This window comes from Ornithorhynchus anatinus, chromosome X1 (assembly GCF_004115215.2).
Source record: "Ornithorhynchus anatinus isolate Pmale09 chromosome X1, mOrnAna1.pri.v4, whole genome shotgun sequence".
Taxonomy (NCBI): domain Eukaryota; kingdom Metazoa; phylum Chordata; class Mammalia; order Monotremata; family Ornithorhynchidae; genus Ornithorhynchus; species Ornithorhynchus anatinus.
The window spans coordinates 120,781,408-120,787,407 of NC_041749.1; the positions used below are offsets into that span (position 1 = coordinate 120,781,408).

The 6,000-nt window shown below is 48.9% G+C and overlaps 1 protein-coding gene across 2 annotated transcripts in view; it reads right to left on the minus strand.

Annotated features, from left to right (window-relative positions):
• CDH8 (cadherin 8) overlaps positions 1-5,077 on the minus strand; it is a 368,100-nt gene extending 363,023 nt beyond the window's left edge. For both annotated transcript variants that reach the window (XM_029052199.2, XM_029052200.1), the window contains exon 1: positions 5,014-5,077. The gene's annotated coding sequence lies outside the window, so the exon portion shown is untranslated. The remainder of the gene's footprint in view (positions 1-5,013) is intronic.
• Between the last annotated feature and the right edge of the window lie 923 nt (positions 5,078-6,000).

Sequence of the window (6,000 nt, forward strand, 5' to 3'; positions counted from 1 at the left end):
TTGGTCAGTGCTACAGTAGGTCTGCCTATTTAGTAAGGGAAAGACTACAGTCTGCACTCATTTTGTATATTCAACAATCAATGATGAGGAGAATTTTCTCCTTCCAAAATCGACTATCACCTAAAGCCTCAGTAGCTTCTCCTTGATGTCCACCCAGTCATGAAGCTGCACGTCATTTTCATATTCTCATAGTCCTTTAAAGGATTGAAAAAAATTATTATCTGGGTGCAACATGAGTTACAAAAGAGACAGACTGGGTCCTTGCACTGTAAGACTGACAATCAAGCATTTAGGAAACCTTGCCTAACTAATCATTTCTCCCTCAACATTTGGGCATGGAGGCAGTAGTTACTTGTTTTTATTGAAAATTTCCAAAGAATTAGTAAAGGCCAAATACACTGCACCCTCTTAGCCTTCTGTCAGGATGTACTTGCACACGGCAAACTATTATTCAGCTATCTGTAATTTTCTTCAGCGATGCCATTGCTGGGAGCCAAACACCCCAAGTAATCTATCTTCCACTGGTACCCAAACTGCCTAATGTCAAGAAACAAGAAGATGGGAAATGTTCAGGTTTAAAGCTGCCTATGACATTTAAAACTCTGCAAATGAAACTCCATACATTAAAGACAGGAGGCATTATTGGTGACCATTTATGCCATGGAATGATGATCAAGATTCAGTTCGAAGAAACCTAATGAACTGATTTCATTTCTGACCTTTTGAAGTGGCCAGGTTTAACTCATTTTCTCCTTTTAGTTACATCTGAAACAGGCAAGAGCCCACAGCTCAGAAGCAATACACTGCTCATCCTAAATTTCCATGAAAATGAAATAATGAAGAACAATAACCTTCCAGTTAATTAAAAATGACTATTGAGAAGATAGGTTTCAGTCCTCAACTGATGTCCCTATCTATTTATGCCCATTTGCTTGCTAAGGTAAATGCATGAGTTACATGCTGCTAAAGAAGGGAGATCATTTTCTCCTCTCCCTCCTATTCCCAAAGGAGTGGAAGAGAGGATTTGGAAACCTCAAGGATTTGAACCAACAAACAAGTCACTTACAGGAACATACGAATTTGTAGTGCTTCCTTGAATTGACCATTTCGTTCTGAAACATGCATTACCCTCTGACTGAAAGGTGTGAAACCTGTGGCAGGGAAGGCAAGTTGTCCTTTCCCAATTTAGGACCAGCTGAGTCTTTCAAGCGGGGAGTCAGGGCAGCATTGGAAATCCAAGTACACTACCTTTTTCTCCCAGATACCCCTAACTTAAAAAATGTGAAATAGAAAAAAACGGAATTTATAACCCGCCAAGTACCATATTTTCAAAGGGAGATCTTGAGAACTGAAATTGCATTCATAATTGAAATGCTACTGCACTGGTTCTTTCTTTTTTTTCCCCCCTTGATTTGTCAAACAAAAAACTGTACTGAATATATTCAAGGACTAGAAAAGAATGGTTGGAAATGTAAACTGAATGTCAATTTCATGTGCACAATCATGGCTTCTAAAGGGTAAATTTCCTCAAATAGATATGCTTATAAACCTTTGAAGTACACCTTTTCTATGGCAACAAGAAAGAAAAATGTGGCATTTTTACCATATACTGTAATTGAATTCTATTGACACAAGCTTGTGGTAGCAATGATACTTGGAACACTTAACTACTAGTAAATCCTGTTCTCTTTTTGCTTCCTTTACTTCAATAAAATCCAGTTTATTGCATGTGAAAGTTATGAGAGACGATAATTCACAATTCCCTGATCTTAGCAATTAAGCCGATATGTCTCAAGAATTCATTTTGTCACCAAATAGTGACCGCCAGGTGGGCTGCTACCATAGAAGCCAAGGAAGTTTGGGCGGCTGAAAGATGAAAGACAGGTGCTTGCGTTATGAGTAGAGTCATACACCAGTCACCCGAAATACCGGCTGGGCTCATCTTTGGGATCTTCACCTGAAGCAGTTCTCTATCCTTTACGTTCTTACAGATAGAGTAAAGTTTGGCCAACTATTAAGCCTCCCGAAAGTTCTCTACAGTAACACTAATTTCTTGAAGAACGATTCAGGTCCCAGCGAATGTAAAGTGAGTTTTCATGGTCGAATTTCCCTTCAAAGTCACCGTTCATGTTGTGGGGAAGTAAAACTCCTTTTTTGCTCTGAGCATTATTTTAGAACCGTGTACATGATCTTCAACTTTTTTTCAGATGTCTCAAGGGTAAAATGGCTGACCTCTCACACTAGCAGTGGGATAGAAAGTCTTTCAAAGTCTCATGGGGTGGGGGGGAACTAAGGATAGGTAAGTGAGAGACTTTTATGACATTAGACAGAGCCCTTTCATCTTAGAGGAGTTTAATCACTGGGAGTTAAATTCCAGGACCCAGAGAGGAAGCTCACTGGAAACTTATCAGTACTGAAATCTGAAGAGATTTCAGAGGGCATTAGTCAGAGTGTAGCAAATAAAACTGAAGACGGTCGGTCCATCCAGAAATTCTACAAACATCAGCAAAGCTTCTGTGCTCCTCCAGTCCATGAGAAACCAATTCACAGGGGGTCTAAGGCCAACTGCTCATCCTTTGAACAGTTTTTGGCAAGAAGGCAGGTCTGATTAAGGGGGACTAGAATAGTCCAAGCTGGAGGTATGGTCTGAGAAGGATTCCCTCACCTGGAATTGGATGGGACTTTTTTCGGGGGGGGGGGGGATCAAAGATGGATTGAGTCCTTTCACCTTTTCCATGGAGAAATGAGCATGAGACGGGGGTCTTGGAATCAATATCAGAGCCTTGCAAGATTCCCCATTCGAAATTGCCACGCTGATTGCATTTTCATGAATTAGGAATTTCTCGGACTTTCTCAATGCCACGGATTGCAGTGTGATGGAAAGCCATGCTAGTTATAAGGTTTCCGAGGATTTCCCCCCAACACACAACCAAATTTTGCTCTCAGGTAAGATGTTCTTTATGACACCGATGCTTCAAATGATGAAAATCAGAGAAACACCTGCATTTGCCCTGAACCACATAGCACAGAAAGAATAGGGCACCCCTGAATAAATGAGACAACTAAGGCAGAAATTTCGGCTGTGTTTTATGAGGAATTCCATGGCTCATTCTGCATTCGGCGAGGTATAACAGTGAGGGCGAATGCATGGAAAATCCCACATTAGAATCTTACATAAGTATCTATTTCCCACATATAGTTTTCCAGTTGAAAAGAGCACATAATGAAGACAGGAGGGGGCATGCAGGAAAGTTTTTAACCATTTAGGTGGTAGCCCATGGGTAGGAAGAGTGGTCCTCGGGTAGTTATGTACAATACAGCCACTACCTTTACATTCCCCCTCATTTTAACTTGTGTCGATGCCTGAAAAATATCGCTTTCTAACCCTGCACAGTTTTTGACATTTCCATTCAAACCCTGAGGAAAACCCTGCCTGGAAATCTGATTATAAGCAAATCTACTCAGACATCAAACTGAGGAAAGTATTCTTGATCATTCCTATTCAAGGGAAACTCGAGGATTTGACAAAAGAGGAAGAATAAAGTTAAGAGGACCGGCTGTTTAGTTCCTTAGCAGCTCTCTTCTTTAATTGGAACGAAGGTGGGCAGCTGGTCGTTTGCTTTCTATTAAGGACTAATGTTGTGCGTGGAAGACAATAAACAATTCATGCTGTCTGATTTCTTCCACTGAGCAGCCCAAGCCAACAGCTGGCATTCCTGCCCACAGCTAGGAATGGCTTTTCACGGACTTGCCCTGCGACTTGGCTGTGGATGAGGGGTGAGCATGATAGAGAGAGTTTGGTTGGGGTCTGCATTTGTGGGAAGTAAGGAGGGACAGAAGGAAGGAAGGAAGGAAGGAAGGAAGGAAGGAAGGAAGGAAGGAAGGAAGGAAGGAAGGAAGGAAGGAAGGAAGGAAGGAAGGAAGGAAGGAAGGAAGGAAGGAAGGAAGGAAGGAAGATGAAGGGAGCAAGGCAGGCAAGGCAAGGCAGGAAGGCAGGAAGGAAGGGAGAGAAGAAGGAAGGAAGGCAGGCAGGAAGGAAGGAAGAAAGGAAGGGAGGGAGATATGAAGGGAGCAAGACAGGATAGAAGGAAGGAAGGGAGATATGAAGAGAGGAAGGAAAGAAGGGGGAAAAGATGATGGAAGGAAAAGAGGAAGGAAAAGAGGAAGGGAAGAAGGAAGAGATGATGTAAAGAAAAGAGGAAGGGAACTAGGGAGGAAGAGAGAAAGAGAAGAAGAGAGGAAGGGGGAAGAGAGGAATGGAGGAAGGGAAGAAGGGAGGGAGAGGAAGGGAAGAAGGGAGGAAGAGAAGAAGGGAGGAAGAGAGAGAGGGAAGAAGGGAGGAAGAGAAGAAGAGAGGAAGAGAGGAATGGAGGAAGGGAAGAAGGGAGGAAAGGAAGGGGGGGGGATAGAAGGAAGGAGGAAGGAATCGGATGGAGAGAATGGCAGGGACCTGTTGACGTCTAGGCTGTCCGGGATCTCTTCGCCCCGGCCAGGTGGGGGAGAAACCCGGGAGAAAAAGGAGAAGAGTGATGGGTTCGTGCCTGCCTGGGGTCGCGGAGCTAGGTAGGAGGGCAGGGGAGCCCCTCGTCCGGGGAAGCGGTCCTGGGGGTGGCGCGGTAGCAGCGGGGCGCTCGCCCGCCCGCCTGGTCGAGGTTCAGCCGGCAAGTGGCAGCCTGAGGCGGGCAGGCGGGCAGAGCGCGGCCAGGGCGCGGGCAGGGCGCGGAGGGAGCCGGCAGCCACTCTCCGCCCCGGGGGAAGTGGGCTTAGCGCGGGACTGTCTCCGCCGGGGCTGGACGGAGGCCGGCCCAGTGTGGGCAGAGCCTCCCGGTGGGCGAGGCTCAGAACCGGTCGGTCGGTCCCCGCGGGCCGCCCCTCCCGCCTCTCCCTAGGCGCAGCCTCCGGCGGTCGGACCCGCCAGCAGTCTCCGCGCCTTCCGGCAGGACGGGCACCGCCGCCCCATCCGGCCGAAGGCAAGCGTCTGGAGCAGCCTCCCCTCCCCCGACCGCCACTTACCGGTGCCCGGCTCCCAGGGGCCGGCTCAGCCCCAACTCCCGAACGGGACCGGGACGGCAGCGGGGCGGCGGGGGCGGCGGGGCAGGGGCGGGGGCCCGGTCCGCTCAGGTCTCGGTGCCCTCATGGCCAAGTGCCGCGGGCATGTCTCCGGCTGGCGGCCCGGGCAGCGGGGCTGATCCAGATCGATCGGCTAATCTGGATGGCAGCGCTCCGCTGTGCCCGCCTGCCGCCCGCCCGCCCGTCTGTCCGTCCGTCCGTCCGTCCACCCGCCAGACGCAACTGTGAAGCGAGGTGGAAAAGTGAGCAGGCGGCAGCCTCCCCGCGCAGCTCTTATTGGGCTGGTCTCGGAGGCAGGTCCACCGCTTGGAAATGCAGGCAGGCAGGGTGGGTTGGGTTTGGGCTTTTTTTTTTTTTCCCTCCTCTCGCTCTTCCCCCCTTTTTTTGGGAGACAGAGCGAGAGCGAGACCCTGAGAGAGTCACACACACACACACACTCTGAGGGAGAAACAGGGAGACAGAGGGAGAGAACGAGCGTGTGCTCACAACTTTTCTATCGTTCCTTTCTTCAGAACCCGTCCCCACCCAGCCCTGGAGCCCCGGAGGCCCGAGTCACATTCCTGGGTTTAGCCTCCCGGGAGGGAGGAGGCCTGGAGAGCAGAGATGGGGAACAAAGAGGAGAGGGAGGTAGAGAGGGAAGGAGGTGGCAGTGAAGGGGAGGGCACAGGGGGCAACCCCCGGTGGTAAGGGAATCAGCACGGCATCTATCATAATCTGGGAATGAGGGTCATTTGGAAGGAAGAAGCACAGAACTGCCACCGAAGCCACAGTGTCCAAGGGTTAGGAAGAGTAGGTTTGCAGGGAGGAGCTTTTTGACCTTTCGAGGATCTGCATCGTATCTCATGCCTCCCCTCCCCCCTACCTCCCCCCCACCAACACACACACACACCCCACAGCAAGTGTATGCAAAGTCAGTGATGAGTAGGTCGA